At 42.0% G+C, this 21,527-nt stretch overlaps 1 protein-coding gene across 2 annotated transcripts in view; it reads left to right on the top strand.

Annotated features, from left to right (window-relative positions):
* CSDC2 (cold shock domain containing C2) overlaps positions 1-21,527 on the top strand; it is a 61,725-nt gene that overhangs the window by 5,224 nt on the left and 34,974 nt on the right. The window contains exon 1 of one of the 2 annotated variants that reach the window (XM_053721319.1): positions 12,102-12,258. The exons of the other annotated variant lie outside the window; for it this stretch is intronic. The gene's annotated coding sequence lies outside the window, so the exon portion shown is untranslated. Of the gene's footprint in view, positions 1-12,101; positions 12,259-21,527 lie in introns of those variants that run through there. 2 annotated transcript variants of the gene reach the window in all.

The raw sequence follows: 21,527 nt of genomic DNA, 5'->3' as shown, positions 1-21,527 counted from the left end.
GGCTCGCCGCTTATGTGTGTCCCTTTGCTGTCTAAAACGATACTTGTCCCATGAGGCGCCTCTTCCATCTGTCATCCACAGGTTCCCGTTGTCCACTCATCATTCCTGAGAGAGCTGCCTGGATTGCCGTTTGCCGAATCCGCCATTAGCCATATGCTGTGATCATTTGCGCACTTCTATAGAGACTCTGTGTGCTATCTCGGTTCTCTTTAATCTAGCGAATCCCCATGGGTGCATTTCAGGTTTTTTCATGATTCAGACAGAACATACAATTTTAAACAACTTTCCAATTTACTTCTATTTTCTCATTTGCTTCATTCTCTGGGTATACTTTGTTGAAAAGCACACTTAGGTAGGCTCATGAGCTGGGAACTAGCTGCTGATTGGTGGCTGCACATATATACCTCTTGTCATTAGCTTACAGATGTCTTCAGCTAACTCCCGGAAGTGCGTTGCTGCTCCTTCAATAAAAGATACCAAAAGAACAAGGCAAAATAAGTCATAGAAGTAAATTAGAAAGTTTCTGTTTAAATGGAGTGATAGTAAAAATGCTTCGATATTTTGGGCAAGTTTTTCTCTGTGGTGAAGGGGTTAAAACTTATATAGGGGCTTTATTTTGTAGAGGGACTTCTTGGCTTTATAACAAGGGGACTTTGGGGGTCTCTGAACCCTGATGGGCTGTTATAAATGCCTAGAGACCCCCCAATCTGCAGAAAGGGTGGGATTTTGTTTTTATGCTTAGACTTTTCCCCCAAATTACCCACTATTTGGCAGCCTATTGCAGTGATGGCGGACCTTGACAACTCCAGATGTTTCAGAACTACATTACCCATGATACTCGACTGGACTTTCTAAGCACCATGGGAAATGTAGTTCTCAAACAGCTGGAGTGCCAAGGCCTATTGCATGGTGATGTAACTGGCTTCACTGGATCCGCTGTTTATACCAACCACAGCCCTCTCCTTTAGGTCAGAGAGTAAAAGGGGGGGGGGGGCATGATCAGCACTGAGAACACCTCCCCCTCAGGATGACTTAGTAGCCTTCTGCATTTCACACGTTGTGCAGATGATCATGTACAATGATCTGCACTTAAATAAGATGACATTTAAAAATTTTCTTTCACAATTTAGTGTAATTTTAAACAACTTTACAATTTAGTTCTGTTATCTATTATGTTCTTTCAATATCCTTTGTTGAAAAGGATACCTAGGCAGACTCAGGAGCTGCTGATTGGTGGCTACACATTTATGCCTCATCTTATTGGCTCACCCAGTGCATTTAGTAGCTCCCAGTAGTTCATTGCTGCATTTTCAGCAAAGGAGACCAAGAGGATGAAGCCAATTAGGTAATAGAAGTAAATTGGAAAGTGGTTTAAAAATGTATATTCTGTCTGAATCCTGAATGGTACAGTTTGGGTTTCATGTCCCTTTAAAGGAACATAAAGCCCAAACTTTTCAGAGAACAAACATTTTAAATGACTTTCCAATTTACTTATATTATCAAATGTGCTTCATTCTCTTGATATCCTTTGTTTTCAAAAGCGAAGTTAGATCATTGTGTATTTGATTGCCCACAAATGTAAAAAATGTGGTCAAAACTGAAACCCTGGTCATCGATTGTGCTTAACGAAACGGAAGAAGTAAATGGTTATGAAATCGTTTTTCTTTGTGAAGGTAAAAAACTAAGAGAAAACATAGTTTTGTGTATTTGGTATCAGTGACACGGAATCTCAAAGGATACCGAATATAGAAAGTATTAAGAATAAGTTATTCGATATTATGATATTTAAACAATTAGAGCACGATAAAGAGTCAGTTGTAGAAGATTCCTAATTAAACAGAAATACTTCATTAAAGGGACAGTCAGCACCCGAATTTTTGTTGTATAAAAAGAAAGATAATCCCTTTATTACTCATTCCCTAGTTTTGCATAACCAGCACTGTTATATTAATATACTTTTTACCTCTGTGATTACCTTGTATCTAAGCCTCCGCAGATTGCCCCTTATCTCAGTTATATTAATATACTTTTTACCTCTGTGATTACCCTGTATCTAAGCCTCTGCAGACTGCTCCTTATCTCAGTTATATTAATATACTTTTTACCTCTGTGATTACCCTGTATCTAACCCTCTGCAGACTGCACCTTATCTCAGTTATATTAATATACTTTTTACCTCTGTGATTACCTTGTATCTAAGCCTCTGCAGACTGCCCCTTATCTCAGTTATATTAATATACTTTTTACCTCTGTGATTACCCTGTATCTAACCCTCTGCAGACTGACCCTTATCTCAGTTATATTAATATACTTTTTACCTCTGTGATTACCTTGTATCTAAGCCTCTGCAGACTGCCCCTTATCTCAGTTATATTAATATACTTTTTACCTCTGTGATTACCTTGTATCTAACCCTCTGAAGACTGCCCCTTATCTCAGTTATATTAATATACTTTTTACCTCTGTGATTACCTTGTATGTAAGCCTCGGCAGACTGCTCCTTACCTCAGTTATATTAATATACTTTTTACCTCTGTGATTACCTTGTATGTAAGCCTCGGCAGACTGCCCCCTTATTTGTTCTTTTGAGAGACTTGCATTTTAGCCAATCAGTGCTGACTCCTAGGTAACTTCACGTGCATGAGCACAATGTTATCTATAGGACACACATAAACTTATACCCTCTAGTGGTGAACAACTGTTAAAATGCTTTCAGATTAGAGGCTGCCATCAAGGTCTAAGAAATTATCATATGAACCTCCAAGGTTTAGCTTTCAACAAAGAATACCAAGAGAACAAAGCAAAATTGGTGATAGAAATAAATCGGAAAGTTGTTTAAAATTACATGCCCTATTTAAATCATGAACGTTTATTTTGGACTTGACTGACCCTTTAAATATTATCCAGCAGAGGTACAAAAACAAATTATAAGCTAATTCAGAAACTCCCCTGCTTTACTGTAATAATTGTTTAGTCAAAAATGGAGAGAACTTTTAAAAAAAGTCAGAGGGAATAGGGGAAGGGACTGACTGGGGAGTCTAGTTATCCTTTTTTGTTTGTTTTTTTGGAAATTCAGTTCAGTAGATTTACTCTCCAACTTGAGGTTAACAAATAAAGAAATATAGATTTTAGATATATACTGAATGGAAGGCAGCCAATTTATATTTCTATGCATAGTGGATACTGTTACTGAGCCTCATTTTTGTAATATCGCTTTGTATTGTTTGTGGTAATAAAACAAATTGGAAAAATGTACACGGCCTGAGGTGAGGTGTGACCGTGTTTATCTTTCAAACTCCTCATGAGATATTTATACGTTATACGTGCTCAGTCAGAAGGGAGCAGATCCGTTATATTTATAAGTATTACGTATAATGAATATTCTATGTAGAATCCACTATGCAATTCTATAAATTCTTTATATCATTTGATTTAGTTGTTTATTGTGTTTATATATATATATATATATATATATATATATATATATATATATATATATATATATATTTTCCAGACTTAAACAATTGTTATTGACTTGCATACGATATTATTTTTATGCATATTAAGTTGCACATTATTATTATTATTGTGAAGAAAATAAGATTGGTATCATTCTTTGCTTGTGAATGTGGGTTATAATATCCGTACCTGTGTTTCTTTAAATAAAAATAAAAAAAAGAAAGAAAGGGGAAAAAAACAAATACGATTTTTAAAATCCATTTAACATTGTTATATTCCGCACAAAGTAAAGTGTATTGCACAGGTATTTTGCTCTTTACTACAAATAATTAAATATTCTATACAGGTCCAAATCCGGAATTCCAAAATCTAAACTTTTTAATTAATATTTTTAAGAACTAAAATGTTTAAAAAGTACTATTTTTCCTGCATGTAAATCAAAATCTTCTCTACCTGTATCTTTGGTCTGGTTTACTGTTAAAAATGCAAAAATAGTCTTTATTTAAAACCACAATTATTACCTTTTGTGATTACAGTACTGTAAGTATCTTTCTGAGGGTGCTATGTATACAAATGTATTCAACATTATATAAAATTACCTTTAGGTTACAATGCATCAGGGCAATCTTTTTCTAGGATAGGGTATTTTTTTAGTTTACTTTTTTTAGATTAGGCCTTTTTTTGAGGAGGGGGTTACTTTTATTGTAGAATGGGGTTGTAGTATTTATTTGAAAGAGAGCTGTGACACTTTAGGACAATGCCCTAGTTTTATAGTACCTTTTAGTGTTTTTTAATTTGGGTGGTTTTTTTTTTTTTTTTTTAAAGGGGGCCTTAGTTTTAGTAATAGGCATAGCTGTGTGTGTGTTTTTTTTTGGTAGTGTTGTTTTTGTTTTCTGTAATGTTAGGTTTTATTATTTTTTGTAAATTTAGTGTTTATTTTTTGTAGCTTAGGGTTTTTTAGCTTAGATGTTGGGGGGGTTAGGTAGTTAAGTAGTGTAGGGGTAGTTTGCGTTAGGGGTTGTGGCGGCATTGGGATAAATAGGTAAGGGGACTTATTGCGTGGGGGGTTGTGGTGGTGTAGGGGTTAATAGGTTTAGGAGGTGGTTAGGTCTTTAGGTTAAGTCAGATTAGGGGTTAATAGTGTAGGTGTTCCATGAGGAGTATTGGGAAGACATGATGTAGATATAGGCGGTCTGTGGGAGTTAGCCGTGCGTTCCATGAGGAGTATTGGGAAGACATGATGTAGATGTAGGCGGTCTGTGGGAGTTAGCCGGGCTTTCCATGAGGAGTATTGGGAAGACATGATGTAGATGTAGGCAGTCTGTGGGAGTTAGCCGGGTGTTCCATGAGGAGTATTGGAAAGGCATGATGTAGATGTAGGCGGTTTGTGGGAGTTAACCAGGCGGCGTTCCATCAGGAGTATTGGGAAGACATGATGTAGATATAGGCGGTCTGTGGGAGTTAGTCGGTTGTTCCATGAGGAGTATTGGGAAGACATGATGTAGATGTAGGCGGTCTGTGGGAGTTAGCCGGGCGCTCCATGAGGAGTATAGGGAAGACATGATGTAGATGTAGGCGGTCTGTGGGAGTTAGTCGGTCGTTCCATCAGGAGTATTGGGAAGACATGATGTAGATGTAGGCGGTCTGTGGGAGTTAATCAGGCGGCATTCCATGAGGAGTATTGTGAAGACATGATGTAGATGTAGGCGGTCTGTGGGAGTTAGTCGGTCGTTCCATCAGGAGTATTGGGAAGACATGATGTAGATGTAAGCGGTCTGTGGGAGTTAGCCGGGCGCTCCATGAGGAGTATAGGGAAGACAGGATGTAGATGTAGGCGGTCTGTAGGAGTTAGTCGGTCGTTCCATGAGGAGTATTGGGAAGACATGATGTAGATGTAGGCTATCTGTGGGAGTTAGCCGGGTATTCCATGAGGAGTATTGGGAAGGCATGATGTAGATGTAGGCGGTCTGTGGGAGTTAACCAGGCGGCGTTCCATCAGGAGTATTGGAAAGACATGATGTAGATTTAGGCGGTCTGTGGGAGTTAGTCGGTCGTTCCATGAGGAGTATTGGGAAGACATGATGTAGATGTAGGCGATCTGTGGGAGTTAGCCGGGTATTCCATGAGGAGTATTGGGAAGACATGATGGAGACGGTCTGTGGGAGTTAGTCGGTCGTTCCATGAGGAGTATTGGGAAGACATGATGTAGATGTAGGTGGTCTGTGGGAGTTAGCCGAGCGCTCCATGAGGAGAATAGGGAAGACATGATGTAGATGTAGGCGGTCTGTGGGAGTTAGTCGGTTGTTCCATGAGGAGTATTGGGAAGACATGATGTAGGTGGTCTGTGGGAGTTAGCCGGGCGCTCCATGAGGAGAATAGGGAAGACATGATGTAGATGTAGGTGGTCTGTGGGAGTTAGTCGGTCGTTCCATCAGGAGTATTGGGAAGACATGATGTAGATGTAAGCGGTCTGTGGGAGTTAGCCGGGCGCTCCATGAGGAGTATAGGGAAGACAGGATGTAGATGTAGGCGGTCTGTAGGAGTTAGTCGGTCGTTCCATCAGGAGTATTGGGAAGACATGATGTAGATGTAGGCGGTCTGTAGGAGTTAGCCGGGTATTCCATGAGGAGTATTGGGAAGGCATGATGTAGATGTAGGCGGTCTGTGGGAGTTAACCAGCCGGCGTTCCATCAGGAGTATTGGAAAGACATGATGTAGATTTAGGCGGTCTGTGGGAGTTAGTTGGTCGTTCCATCAGGAGTATTGGGAAGACATGATGTAGATGTAAGCGGTCTGTGGGAGTTAGCCGGGCGCTCCATGAGGAGTATAGGGAAGACAGGATGTAGATGTAGGCGGTCTGTAGGAGTTAGTCGGTCGTTCCATCAGGAGTATTGGGAAGACATGATGTAGATGTAGGCGGTCTGTGGGAGTTAATCAGGCGGCATTCCATGAGGAGTTTTGTGAAGACATGATGTAGATGTAGGCGGTCTGTGGGAGTTAGTCGGTCGTTCCATCAGGAGTATTGGAAAGACATGATGTAGATTTAGGCGGTCTGTGGGAGTTAGCCGGGCGCTCCATGAGGAGTATAGGGAAGACATGATGTAGACGGTCTGTGGGAGTTAGTCGGTCGTTCCATCAGGAGTATTGGGAAGACATGATGTAGATGTAAGCGGTCTGTGGGAGTTAGCCGGGCGCTCCATGAGGAGTATAGGGAAGACAGGATGTAGATGTAGGCGGTCTGTAGGAGTTAGTCGGTCGTTCCATCAGGAGTATTGGGAAGACATGATGTAGATGTAGGCGGTCTGTGGGAGTTAATCAGGCGGCATTCCATGAGGAGTATTGTGAAGACATGATGTAGATGTAGGCGGTCTGTGGGAGTTAGTCGGTCGTTCCATGAGGAGTATTGGGAAGACATGATGGAGACGGTCTGTGGGAGTTAGTCGGTCGTTCCATGAGGAGTATTGGGAAGACATGATGTAGATGTAGGCGGTCTGTGGGAGTTAGTCGGTCGTTCCATGAGGAGTATTGGGAAGACATGATGTAGATGTAGGCAATCTGTGGGAGTTAGCCGGGTATTCCATGAGGAGTATTGGGAAGGCATGATGTAGATGTAGGCGGTCTGTGGTAGTTAACCAGGCGGTGTTCCATCAGGAGTATTGGGAAGACATGATGTAGATGTAGGCGGTCTGTGGGAGTTAGACGGTCGTTTCATGAGGAGTATTGATAAGACATGATGTAGATGTAGGCTGTCTGTGGTAGTTAGCCAGGCGTTCCATGAGGAGTATAGGGAAGACATGATTTAGACTGTCTGTGGGAGTTAGGTTCACGTTTTTGGGTAGTGTATATTAGAAATTACTTGGGTGTAGGCAGTATTATGGAGTTAGCCTGGCGTTCCAGGGGGAGTAACCTGCACTTTGATTGGGATACATCGCCAGCAGTGCAGTATATTCCAATCTCTAAAGTACAGGTTGTGAGTAGGGCGTCGGCCATGTTTGTCTCGTCACCTTTTCAGTGGTGAGACTTTACAGTCTGAGGCAGGTGGTGTAGTTATAATTAGGTTACACAGGCATTATCTGAAATATTCTGACACAGAAAACGTGTTTGGTTTCAGTGAGTGCGCTGTGTAGGAACACTTCAAATACACCCCCCGCCCACTGAAAGTGCCGACAAGTGGCGATGTTTAGCTGATTTAGAGCTCCCCATTATATTCTATGGAAGACACATCACCACTGCCGGCACTTTGCGGGTTTGCTCCATTTTTAAAATATTGAAAGATCTTCGGACTGCGAGGCCAACACGGCCAAAAAGGCAGTTTCTCTTCGGTCTGACGATGCTTTGAATATCGTGGACATAGGGATAAAGAGACAGAGAGAAATAAGTGAGGACATATATATTATTAGACTGAAAAAGAGACAGACAGGCACTGGGAAACAGAGGGAAAAGAAAGGACATACAGTATATTAGACTGACAAAGAGACACTCACATGGAGAGAGACAGGTAGAGATAGAGACAAGCAAGAAAATGTATATTGACTGAAAAAGAGAGACACGAACAGAGTAGAAGCAAGAGAGAGGCAGATACAAATTATTAGTGACAAAGACGCTCAGAGACACTGAGAGACAAGTGATGAGAACATATATATTAGACTGACAAAGAAAGAGACAGGTTCAGATAGTTACAAGGGAGGACATATATATATATATATATATTAGACTGAAAAAGAGACACTCAGAGAGAGACAGGCATTGGGAAGAGACAGGTACAGATAGAGAAAAGAAAGGACATATATATATATATTAGACTGAAAAAGAGACACTCCACATAGAGAAAGACACTGGGGAAGAGACGGGTACAGATAGTTACAAGGGAGGACATCTATATATTAGACTAAAAAGAGACACTCAGAGAGAGACAGGCATTGGGAAGAGACAGGTACAGATAGAGAAAAGAAAGGGGATATATATATATATATATATATTAGACGGAAAAAGAGACACTCACATAGAGAGAGACAGGCACTGGAGAAGACACTCACATAGAGAGAGAGAGGGACTGGAGAAGAGACTTGCATAGAGAGAGACAGACACTGGAGAAGAGACATTCACATAGAGAGAGATGGGCACTGGATAAGAGACACTCCCATAGAGACAGGCACTGGGGAAGAGACTTGCATCGAGAGATGCAGGCACTGGAGAAGAGACACTCACATAGAGATAGATGGGCACTGGAGAAGAGACACTCACATAGAGACACAGGCACTGGAGGAGACACTCACATAGAGAGAGACAGGCACTGGAGAAGAGGCACTGGAGAAGAGACACTCACATAGAGAGAGATGGGCACTGGAGAAGACACTCACAGAGACAGGCACTGGGGAAGAGACACTCGCATAGAGAGACAGGCACTGGAGGAGACACTCACTGAGAGAGAGACAGGTACTGGAGAAGAGACACTCACATAAAGAGAGACAGGCACTGGGGAATAGACACTCACAAAGAGAGAGACAGGCTTTGGGGAAGAGACTCACATAGAGAGAGACAGGCACTGGGGAAGAGACACTCGCATAGAGACAGGCACTGGGGAAGAGACACTCGCATAGAGACAGGCACTGGGGAAGAGACTCCCATAGAGAAATGCAGGCACTGGAGAATAGACACTCACATAGAGATAGATGGGCACTGGAGGAGACACTCACATAGAGAGAGACAGGCACTGGAGAAGAAACACTCACATAGAGAGAGACAGGCACTGGAGAGGAGACACTCGCATAGAGAGAGACAGGCACTGGAGAGGAGATACTCGCATAGAGAGAGACAGGCACTGGGGAAGAGACACTCACATAGAGAGAGACAGGCAGGCACTGGGGAAGAGACTCACATAGAGAGAGACAGGCACTGGGGAAGAGACTCTCACATAGAGAGAGACGGGCACTGGGGAAGAGACACTCACATAGAGACAGGCACTGGGGAAGAGACACTCGCATAGAGAGAGACAGACAGGCACTGGAGAAGAGACTTGCATAGAGACACACTGGAGAAGAGACACTCACATAGAGAGAGACAGGCACTGGAGAGGAGATACTCGCATAGAGAGAGACAGGCACTGGGGAAGAGACACTCACATAGAGAGAGACAGGCAGGCACTGGGGAAGAGACTCACATAGAGAGAGACAGGCACTGGGGAAGAGACTCTCACATAGAGACGGGCACTGGGGAAGAGACACTCACATAGAGACAGGCACTGGGGAAGAGACACTCGCATAGAGAGAGACAGACAGGCACTGGAGAAGAGACTTGCATAGAGACACACTGGAGAAGAGACACTCACATAGAGAGAGACAGGCACTGGAGAAGAGACACTCACATAGAGAGAGACAGGCACTGGGGAAGAGACACTCACATAGAGAGAGACAGGCACTGGGGAAGAGACACTCACATGGAGAGAGACAGGCACTGGGAAGAGACACTCACATGGAGAGAGACAGGCACTGGGGAAGAGACACTCACATAGAGACAGGCACTGGGAAAGAGACACTCACATAGAGAGAGACAGGCACTGGGGAAGAGACACTCACATAGAGAGAGACAGGCACTGGGGAAGAGACACTCACATGGAGAGAGACAGGCACTGGGGAAGAGACACTCACATGGAGAGAGACAGGCACTGGGGAAGAGACACTCACATAGAGACAGGCACTGGAGAAGAGACACTCACATAGAGACAGGCACTGGGGAAGAGACACTCACATAGAGACAGGCACTGGGGAAGAGACACTCACATAGAGACAGGCACTGGGGAAGAGACACTCACATAGAGACAGGCACTGGGGAAGAGACACTCACATAGAGACAGGCACTGGGGAAGAGACACTCACATAGATAGAGACAGGCACTGGGGAAGAGACACTCACATAGAGAGAGACAGGCACTGGGGAAGAGACACTCACATGGAGAGAGACAGGCACTGGGGAAGAGACACTCACATAGAGACAGGCACTGGAGAAGAGACACTCACATAGAGACAGGCACTGGGGAAGAGACACTCACATAGAGAGAGACAGGCACTGGGGAAGAGACACTCACATAGAGTCAGGCACTGGGGAAGAGACACTCACATAGAGAGAGACAGGCACTGGGGAAGAGACACTCACATGGAGAGAGACAGGCACTGGGAAGAGACACTCACATGGAGAGAGACAGGCACTGGGGAAGAGACACTCACATAGAGACAGGCACTGGGAAAGAGACACTCACATAGAGAGAGACAGGCACTGGAGAAGAGACACTCACATAGAGACAGGCACTGGGGAAGAGACACTCACATAGAGAGAGACAGGCACTGGGGAAGAGACACTCACAGAGAGAGACAGGCACTGGGGAAGAGACACTCTCACATAGAGAGAGACAGGCACTGGGGAAGAGACACTCACATAGAGAGAGACAGGCACTGGGGAAGAGACACTCACATAGAGAGAGACAGGCACTGGGGAAGAGACACTCACATAGAGAGAGACAGGCACTGGGGAAGAGACACTCACATAGAGAGAGACAGGCACTGGGGAAGAGACACTCACATAGAGAGAGACAGGCACTGGGGAAGAGACACTCACATAGAGAGAGACAGGCACTGGGGAAGAGACACTTACATAGAGAGAGACAGGCACTGGGGAGAGACATTCACATAGAGAGAGACAGGCACTGGGGAAGAGACACTCACATAGAGAGAGACGGGCACTGGAGAAGAGACACTCACATAGATAGAGATAGGCACTGGGGAAGAGACACTTACATAGAGAGAGACAGGCACTGGGGAAGAGACACTTACATAGAGAGAGACAGGCACTGGGGAAGAGACACTTACATAGAGAGAGACAGGCACTGGGGAGAGACATTCACATAGAGAGAGACAGGCACTGGGGAAGAGACACTCACATAGAGAGAGACAGGCACTGGGGAAGAAACACTTACATAGAGAGACAGGCACTGGGGAGAGACATTCACATAGAGACAGGCACTGGGGAGAGACACTCACATAGAGAGAGACAGGCACTGGGGAAGAGACACTCACATAGAGAGAGACAGGCACTGGGGAAGAAACACTTACATAGAGAGACAGGCACTGGGGAGAGACATTCACATAGAGACAGGCACTGGGGAGAGACACTCACATAGAGAGAGACAGGCACTGGGGAAGAGACACTCACATAGAGAGAGACAGGCACTGGGGAAGAGACACTCACATAGAGAGAGACAGGCACTGGGGAAGAGACATTCACATAGAGAGACAGGCACTGGGGAAGAGACACTCACATAGAGAGAGACAGGCACTGGGGAAGAGACACTCACATAGAGAGAGACAGGCACTGGGGAAGAGACACTCACATAGAGAGAGACAGGCACTGGGGAAGAGACATTCACATAGAGAGAGACAGACACTGGGGAAGAGACTGGTACAGAGAGAGACGAGGACACATACTGTATATCATTAGACATTGCAGCATTGTGATTTTATAAATATACATGCATGGGAGTGACAGATGCACCTTCTATATAAAGGTGACATGATGTGAGCCAGTGACAGATATAGGCTGCAGCTCGTCACTTGCCTTCAGCATAAGCATATGCCCCATGCACACTGGCACATTGTTATTCCGTCTGCAGCTTTAACCGAGGGACATCCTTCTACTGACCCCTCCTACCCAGCACGTCAGGCTGGGGGTGTGAAGGGGAATTTATATGCAAAATAACAAGGAAGGCTAAGACTGGGAGACATACGTACCCTATAGGTGGCTCTCGGAGGTGAGGAGGGGGATAGATTGGGCTGCCAGTAAAGGGGTGGGGGTGTTGGGGCATCCTGGGGATAAGGAATATACTGTGACAGAAATCTATAGCTGGCATGAAATGAGAAGTAACATATATTGTCTGTGATATCCAGTATATCAGTGGCTGCAGGTTAGGGTATTTTGTACATAGATTTCTGCTATAAATGATCAGGGATCTGGGGAGCAGAAAGCAGCATTAATCCCAACAGTATAAGATCTGTATTTAGGAGACAGTGAGAAGCCAGTTTTTTTGTTTTGTGGTGTGGCTGCAAATATTTCTGTTTTGCCAGATATGTAGGCTTACCATCATTTTTAGAGGTGAAACTGGGACCACCTGGTGCGGTGCCAGTGAGGGTGTGGTCAGGAGCGTGGTCAAGGGGGCATGGCAATTACCGGTCCTTTTAAAGTAGTAGCTTTTATGTGTGTAATGTTTCGCGGATACTCTACCCTTCCTCAGTCAAACAAGTGAATCACACAGTTTAAATAGACCATAACACCGCCCCCTAGTGAAAAAGGCACCATTATGTTGTCATGGCAAATAAATCATTAATCTAAATCTCAGATTCTAAATAATGCCAAACATCAAGCATAATTATCACTTTCATAATTATCAATTTCACAATTTAATATCTGCAGTGTAATATGTGTTTTATGTGTCTAAGGAACAGAGCCAAATACTGATAAGGCATAAATACAACATTGAATGAAAGTAAAAAAGAAACACATACCTGCTAAAGCTGTTTAAGAGGCTACTCTATACCATAATGCAGGAAGATTATAGCCAAAATGCTATCCTGCATGCAGTAAAGCAAGATCCACGCCAAAAATCCTGCCTGTCTGTACTTCCTAGTCATACCCATATGATTCCCCTAAAGGTGTATTACCGGCAATGTCACCAGGGGTTCGGGGGGTGTTAAATTCTTAGAAAAATATACCAAGTAGTACTACAAAATAAAAAAAACCTATGCTGCTCACTCAGCCTGTATTACTAAATGTAAACTTTGAAGGACATGAACGTTAAGCAAAGCAGGGCTGTATGTAACAAAGTACCAGCATCCAACTATGCTGGAGAGCCACAGTCCAGTCATTTTGAATAATGTGTCTGGGTTTCAGGTGGGCTGGAACCCGGACGCATGATTTGAAACCTGGAGGTGGCGACCCTACTGGGACAGAATGAACAACTGGGTGGGACACTGGGACAGCGCCTCCAAACCGGGACAATCCCAGTAAAAGTGGGACTTCTGGTAAGCCTACAGATATGGGCGGATTCCCAGCAGAGCAAGAGGTGTGAGTGCTTCAGAATGCACCTTGTGAGCAGCTGGTAAAGACTAATAGCTACTGTCTCCTGGCTGTATTTAAAGGCAATTAGTGGGAGCAGGGTCATCTCAGCTGAACCATAATGAGACACAAAGAGCTTTAGTTGTCTGCGTGACATATGTATCCCCAGTTAGTGTCAGATACTACACTATCTTAATGGGATTGTGTGTAGTGATAAGGGAAGATCTTGCATTGGTGATGAAAGGGTAAATTCCCATGGAAGAGAATCCTCACCCCTCCCTAATAATGGTGTGCCTGCAGGGATAATAGGGGAGGGGTGATACCCTCCTTATTGCTGGTTATTTCTTCTGTTCTATATTTAGTTTGGGTTGGGGGTTACTGTAGGCTATTTGGGGGTGCAGTGCTGGTCTCTGATGTGATGACTGGGAGGGAAGAGGCTTGGTTAACCTGTTCAGTGCCAGGGCTGTATTAGAATTCCTGACTGGTGATCAATGTAGACGGACAGAGCCATAGATCTGTGGTTACTATGGTGATTTATTTTTGGGACATTTGTACAAGCGTTGGGTGCTGTGTAAGAGAAAAATACCATTGAACTGTATGGGGCGTGTTAGCACAGGGTTCTTTTTGCAAGTGAGCAGTTTAAAATTTTGCGTGATTGCAGTGTGGGTATGTGATTACAGTGTGGGTATGTGATTACAGTGTGGGTATATAATTGCATGTGGGTATGTGATTACAGTGTGGGTATATAATTGCATGTGGGTATGTGATTACAGTGTAGGTATATAATTGCATGTGTGTATGTGATTACATTGTAGGCAGTGTGATTACAGTGTGGGTACGTGATTACAGTGTAGGCAGTGTGGGTATGTGATTACAGTGTAGGCAGTGTGATTACAGTGTGGGTACGTGATTACAGTGTAGGCAGTGTGGGTATGTGATTACAGTGTAGGCAGTGTGGGTATGTGATTACAGTGTAGGCAGTGTGATTACAGTGTGGGTACGTGATTACAGTGTAGGCAGTGTGGGTATGTGATTACAGTGTAGGCAGTGTGATTGCAGTGTGGGTATGTGATTACAGTGTGGGTATGTTATTACAGTGTGGGTATGTGATTGCAGTGTGGGTATATTGTAGGTATGTGATTGCAGTGTAGGTATATAATTGCATGTGGGTATGTGATTACAGTGTAGGTATAGTGTAGGTATATGATTACAGTGTAGGTATGTGATTGCAGTGTAGGTATATAATTGCATGTGGGTATGTGATTGCAGTGTGGCTGCAGTGTAGGCAGTGTGATAACAGTGTGTGTCTGAACTTATTGGATACATAAGGAGGAATACATTGCAGTAAATATTTGGGAAGTGTATTAAACAGACAGTAAACGCACAATTTAATTTTCACCCTGTAACTTAACCCTAAAAAAAATTCTGCTGCCTCCAGAAAGGCCAGAGTGTACCTTGCAAGTTCTAGAAACTGACCCTGCAACATACTACACAGTGTTCACTTGATCAGCGCAGAGGCTCATCTTTATATGTCCCTAATTAGCCACAACTAAAAGCTAAGGAGATAAGATAAAAATTATTATTATTTTTTTTTTAAGTAACACTTTTAATGCTTATAAACATCTGTTGTGTGCACAGACCTTTTGTAACGCAGCACTTGCTGATATATACTGTGCATATATAAACCATTTATTGTGTGCACAGACCTTTTCTAACGCAGCACTTGCTGAAATATAATGTGCATATATAAACATTAATTGTGTGCACAGACCTTTTGTAATGCAGCACTTAAAGGGACAGTCAACACCAAAATTTTTGTTCTTTACAAAGACAGATAATTCCTTTATTACCCATTCCCCAGTTTTGCATAACCAACACTGTTATATTAATATACTTTTTACCTCTGTGATTACCCTGTATCTAAGCCTCTGCAGACTGCTCATTATCTCGGTTATATTAATATACTTTTTACCTCTGTGATTACTCTGTATCTAAGCCTCTGCAGACTGCCCCTTATCTCAGTTATATTAATATACTTTTTACCTCTGTGATTACCTTGTATCTAAGCCTCTGAAGACTGCTCCTTATCTCAGTTATATTAATATACTTTTTACCGCTGTGATTACCCTGTATCTAAGCCACTGCAGACTGCTCCTTATCTCAGTTATATTAATATACTTTTTACCTCTGTGATTACCCTGTATCTAAGCCTCTGCAGACTGCCCCTTATCTCAGTTATATTAATATACTTTTTACCTCTGTGATTACCCTGTATCTAAGCCTCTGCAGACTGTCCCTTATCTCAGTTATATTAATATACTTTTTACCGCTGTGATTACCCTGTATCTAACCCTCTGCAGACTGCTCCTTATTTATATTAATATACTTTTTACCCCTGATTACCTTGTATCTAAGCCTCAGCAAACTGCCCCCTTATTTCAGTTATTTCGACAGACTTGCATTTTAGCCAATCAGTGCTCACTCCTATGTAAAACTTCACGTGTGTGAGCTCAATATTATCTATATGAAACACATGAACTAATGCCCTCTAGTGGTGAAAAACTGTCAGATTAGAGGCAGCCTTCAAGGTTTAAGAAATTAGCATTTCAACTAAGAATACCAAGAGAACAAAGCACAACTGGTGATAAAATTGGAAAGTTGTTGAAAATGACACACCCTATTTGAATAATGAAAGTTTATTTTGGACTTTACTGTCCCTTTAATTACTGATATATACTGTGCATATATTAACATTTATTGTGTGCACATTAATTTTTGTAATGCAGTACTTAATTACTGATATATACTGTGCATATATAAACATTTATTGTGTGTGCAGACCTTATGTAATGCAGCATCCAATAACTGATATATACTGTGCATATACTGTATAAACATTTGTGTGTGCAGACCTTACGTAATGCAGCACTTAATTACTGATATATACTGTGCATATATAAACATTTGTGTGTGCACAGACCTTTTGTAATGCAGCACTTAATTACTGATATATACTGTGCATATATAAACATTTATTGTGTGCACAGACCTTATGTAATGCAGCACTTATTTACTGATATATACTGTACATATATAAAAAACATAATTTATGTAAGAACTTACCTGATAAATTCATTTCTTTCATATTAGCAAGAGTCCATGAGCTAGTGACGTATGGGATATACATTCCTACCAGGAGGGGCAAAGTTTCCCAAACCTCAAAATGCCTATAAATACACCCCTCACCACACCCACAAATCAGTTTAACGCATAGCCAAGAAGTGGGGTGATAAGACAAAAGTGCGAAAGCATAAAAAATAAGGAATTGGAATAATTGTTCTTTATACAAAAAAATCATAACCACCACAAAAAAGGGTGGGCCTCATGGCTAATATGAAAGAAATGAATTTATCAGGTAAGTTCTTACATAAATTATGTTTTCTTTCATGTAATTAGCAAGAGTCCATGAGCTAGTGACGTATGGGATAATGACTACCCAAGATGTGGATCTTCCATGCAAGAGTCACTAGAGAGGGAGGGATAAAATAAAGACAGCCAATTCCGCTGAAAATAATCCACACCCAAAATAAAGTTTAAATCTTATAATGAAAAAAACTGAAATTATAAGCAGAAGAATCAAACTGAAACAGCTGCCTGAAGTACTTTTCTACCAAAAACTGCTTCAGAAGAAGAAAACACATCAAAATGGTAGAATTTAGTAAAAGTATGCAAAGAGGACCAAGTTGCTGCTTTGCAAATCTGATCAACCGAAGCTTCATTCCTAAACGCCCAGGAAGTAGAAACTGACCTAGTAGAATGAGCTGTAATCCTTTGAGGCGGAGTCTTACCTGACTCGACATAAGCATGATGAATTAAAGATTTTAACCAAGATGCCAAAGAAATGGCAGAGGCCTTCTGACCTTTCCTAGAACCAGAAAAAATAACGAATAGACTAGAAGTCTTTCGGAAATTCTTAGTAGCTTCAACATAATATTTCAAAGCTCTAACTACATCCAAAGAATGCAATGATCTCTCCTTAGAATTCTTAGGATTAGGACATAATGAAGGAACCACAATTTCTCTACTAATGTTGTTAGAATTCACAACCTTAGGTAAAACTTTAAAAGAAGTTCGCAACACCGCCTTATCCTGATGAAAAATCAGAAAAGGAGACTTACAAGAAAGAGCAGATAATTCAGAAACTCTTCTAGCAGAAGAGATGGCCAAAAGAAACAAAACTTTCCAAGAAAGGAATTTAATGTCCAATGAATGCATAGGTTCAAATGGAGGAGCTTGAAGAGCCCCCAGAACCAAATTCAAACTCCAAGGAGGAGAAATTGACTTAATGACAGGTTTGATACGAACCAAAGCTTGTACAAAACAATGAATATCAGGAAGATTAGCAATCTTTCTGTGAAAAAGAACAGAAAGAGCAGAGATTTGTCCTTTCAAGGAACTTGCAGACAAACCTTTATCCAAACCATCCTGAAGAAACTGTAAAATTCTCGGAATTCTAAAAGAATGCCAGGAAAAATTATGAGAAAGACACCAAGAAATGTAAGTCTTCCAGACTCGATAATATATCTTCCTAGATACAGATTTACGAGCCTGTAACATAGTATTAATCACAGAGTCAGAGAAACCTCTTTGACTAAGAATCAAGCGTTCAATCTCCATACCTTTAAATTTAAGGATTTGAGATCCTGATGGGAAAAAAGGACCTTGCGATAGAAGGCCTGGTCTTAACGGAAGAGTCCACGGTTGGCAAGAGGCCATCCGGACAAGATCCGCATACCAAAACCTGTGAGGCCATGCTGGAGCCACCATTACTAGCATTCCTTCAGAATCTTGGAGATTACTCTTGGAAGAAGAACTAGAGGCGGAAAGATATAGGCAGGATGATACTTCCAAGGAAGTGACAATGCATCCACTGCTTCCGCCTGAGGATCCCTGGATCTGGACAGATACCTGGGAAGTTTCTTGTTTAGATGAGAAGCCATAAGATCTATTTCTGGAAGTCCCCACATTTGAACAATCTGAAGAAATACCTCTGGGTGAAGAGACCATTCGCCCGGATGTAACGTTTGGCGACTGAGATTATCCGCTTCCCAATTGTCTATACCTGGGATATGAACTGCAGAAACTAGACAGGAGCTGGATTCCGCCCATACCAGTATTCGAGATACTTCTTTCATAGCCAGAGGACTGTGAGTCCCTCCTTGATGATTGATGTATGCCACAGTTGTGACATTGTCTGTCTGAAAACAAATGAACGATTCTCTCTTTAGAAGAGGCCATGACTGAAGAGCTCTGAAAATTGCACGGAGTTACAAAATATTGATTGGTAATCTCACCTCCTGAGATTCCCAAATCCCTTGTGCTGTCAGAGACCCCCAAACAGCTCCCCAACCTGTCAGACTTGCATCTGTTGAAATTACAGTCCAGGTCGGAAGAACAAAAGAAGCCCCCTGAACTAAACGATGGTGATCTGTCCACCACGTCAGAGAGTGTCGTACAATCGGTTTTAAAGATATTAATTGAGATATCTTTGTGTAATCCCTACACCACTGGTTCAGCATACAGAGCTGAAGAGGTCGCATGTGAAAACGAGCAAAGGGGATCGCGTCCGATGCAGCAGTCATAAGACCTAGAATTTCCATGCATTAGGCTACCGAAGGGAATGATTGTGATTGAAGATTTCGACAAGCTGAGATCAATTTTAGACGTCTCTTGTCTGTCAGAGACAGAGTCATGGACGCTGAATCTATCTGGAAACCTAAAAAGGTTACCCTTGTCTGAGGAATCAATGAACTTTTCGGTAAATTGATCCTCCAACCATGATCTTGAAGAAACAACACAAGTCGATTCGTATGAGATTCTGCTAAATGTGAAGACTGAGCAAGTACCAAGATATTGTCCAAATAAGGAAATACCACAATACCCTGTTCTCTGATTACAGACAGAAGGGCACCGAGAACCTTTGTAAAAATTCTTGGAGCTGTTGCTAGGCCAAACGGCAGAGCCACAAACTGGTAATGCTTGTCTAGGAAAGAGAATCTCAGAAACTGATAGTAATCTTGATGAATCAGAATATGCAGATATGCATCCTGTAAATCTATTGTGGACATATAATGCCCTTGCTGAACAAAAGGCAGGATAGTCCTTATAGTTACCATTTTGAATGTTGGTATCCTTACATAACGATTCAATATTTTTAGATCCAGAACTGGTCTGAAGGAATTCTCCTTCTTTGGTACAATGAAGAGATTTGAATAAAACCCCAGCCCCTGTTCCAGAACTGGAACTGGCATAATTACTCCAGCCAACTCTCGATCTGAAACACATTTCAGAAATGCTAGAGCCTTCGCTGGATTTACTGGGACACGGGAAAGAAAAAATCTCTTTGCAGGAGGCCTTATCTTGAAGCCAATTCTGTACCCTTCTGAAACAATGTTCTGAATCCAAAGATTGTGAATTGAATTGATCCAAATTTTTTTGAAAAATCGTAATCTGCCCCCTACCAGCTGAGCTGGAATGAGGGCCGCACCTTCATGTGGACTTGGGAGCTGGCTTTGGTTTTCTAAAAGGCTTGGATTTATTCCAAACTGGAGATGGTTTCCAAACTGATACCGCTCCTGTGGGTGAAGGATCAGGCTTTTATTCCTTATTGTGACGAAAGGAACGAAAACGATTATTAGACCTAAATTTACCTTTAGATTTTTTATCCTGTGGTAAAAAAGTTCCTTTCCCTCCAGTAACAGTTGAGATAATAGAATCCAACTGAGAACCAAATAATTTATTACCCTGGAAAGAAAGGGAAAGCAAAGTTGACTTAGAAGACAGATCAGCATTCCAAGTTTTAAGCCATAAAGCTCTTCTAGCTAAAATAGCTAGAGACATATACCTGACATCAACTCTAATGATATCAAAGATGGCATCACAAATAAAGTTATTAGCATGTTGAAGAAGATTAACAATGCTATGAGAATTATGATCTGTTACTTGTTGCGCTAAAGCTTCTAACCAAAAAGTTGAAGCTGCAGCAACATCCGCTAAAGATATAGCAGGTCTAAGAAGATTACCTGAACATAAGTAAGCTTTTCTTAAAAGGATTCAATCTTCCTATCTAAAGGATCCTTAAAGGAAGTACTATCTGCCGTAGGAATAGTAGTATGTTTAGCAAGAGTAGAGACAGCCCCATCAACCTTAGGGATTTTGTCCCAAAACTGTAATCTGTCAGATGGCACAGGATATAATTGCTTAAAACGTTTAGAAGGAGTAAATGAATTACCCAAATTATTCCATTCCCTGGAGATTACTTCAGAAATAGCATCAGGGACAGGAAAAACTTCTGGAATAACTACAGGAGATTTAAAAACCTTATTTAAACGTTTAGATTTAGTATCAAGAGGACCAGAATCCTCAATTTATAATGCAATTAAGACTTCTTTAAGCAAAGAACGAATAAATTCCATTTTGAATAAATATGAAGATTTATCAGCATCAACCTCTGAGACAGAATCCTCTGAACCAGAGGAACCATTATCAGAATGATGATGTTCATTTAAAAATTCATCTGAAAAATGAGAAGTTTTAAAAGACCTTTTACGTTTACTAGAAGGAGGAATAACAGACATAGCCTTCTTAATGGATTTAGAAACTAACGGCTAGATTTAGAGTTTTGTCGGTAAGGACCCGCGTAGCTAACGCTGGCTTTTTTCTGGCCGCACCATAAAAATAACTCTGGTATTGAGAGTCCACATAAAGGCTGCAAAAAAGGAGAGTAGAGCATATTTAACGCAGCTTCAACTCTCGATACCAGAGTTGCTTTCGGACGTGGCCAGCCTCAAAAACGTGCTCGTGCACGATTCCCCCATAGGAAACAATGGGGCTGTTTGAGCTGGAAAAAAAAACTAACACCTGCAAAAAAGCCGCGTTCAGCTCCTAACGCAGCCCCATTGTTTGCTA

The sequence above is a fragment of the Bombina bombina genome, chromosome 7, assembly GCF_027579735.1.
Source record: "Bombina bombina isolate aBomBom1 chromosome 7, aBomBom1.pri, whole genome shotgun sequence".
Taxonomy (NCBI): Eukaryota; Metazoa; Chordata; class Amphibia; order Anura; family Bombinatoridae; genus Bombina; species Bombina bombina.
Note: the sequence above shows the minus strand (reverse complement) of the source record. Positions and strands in the feature narration are given on the sequence as shown.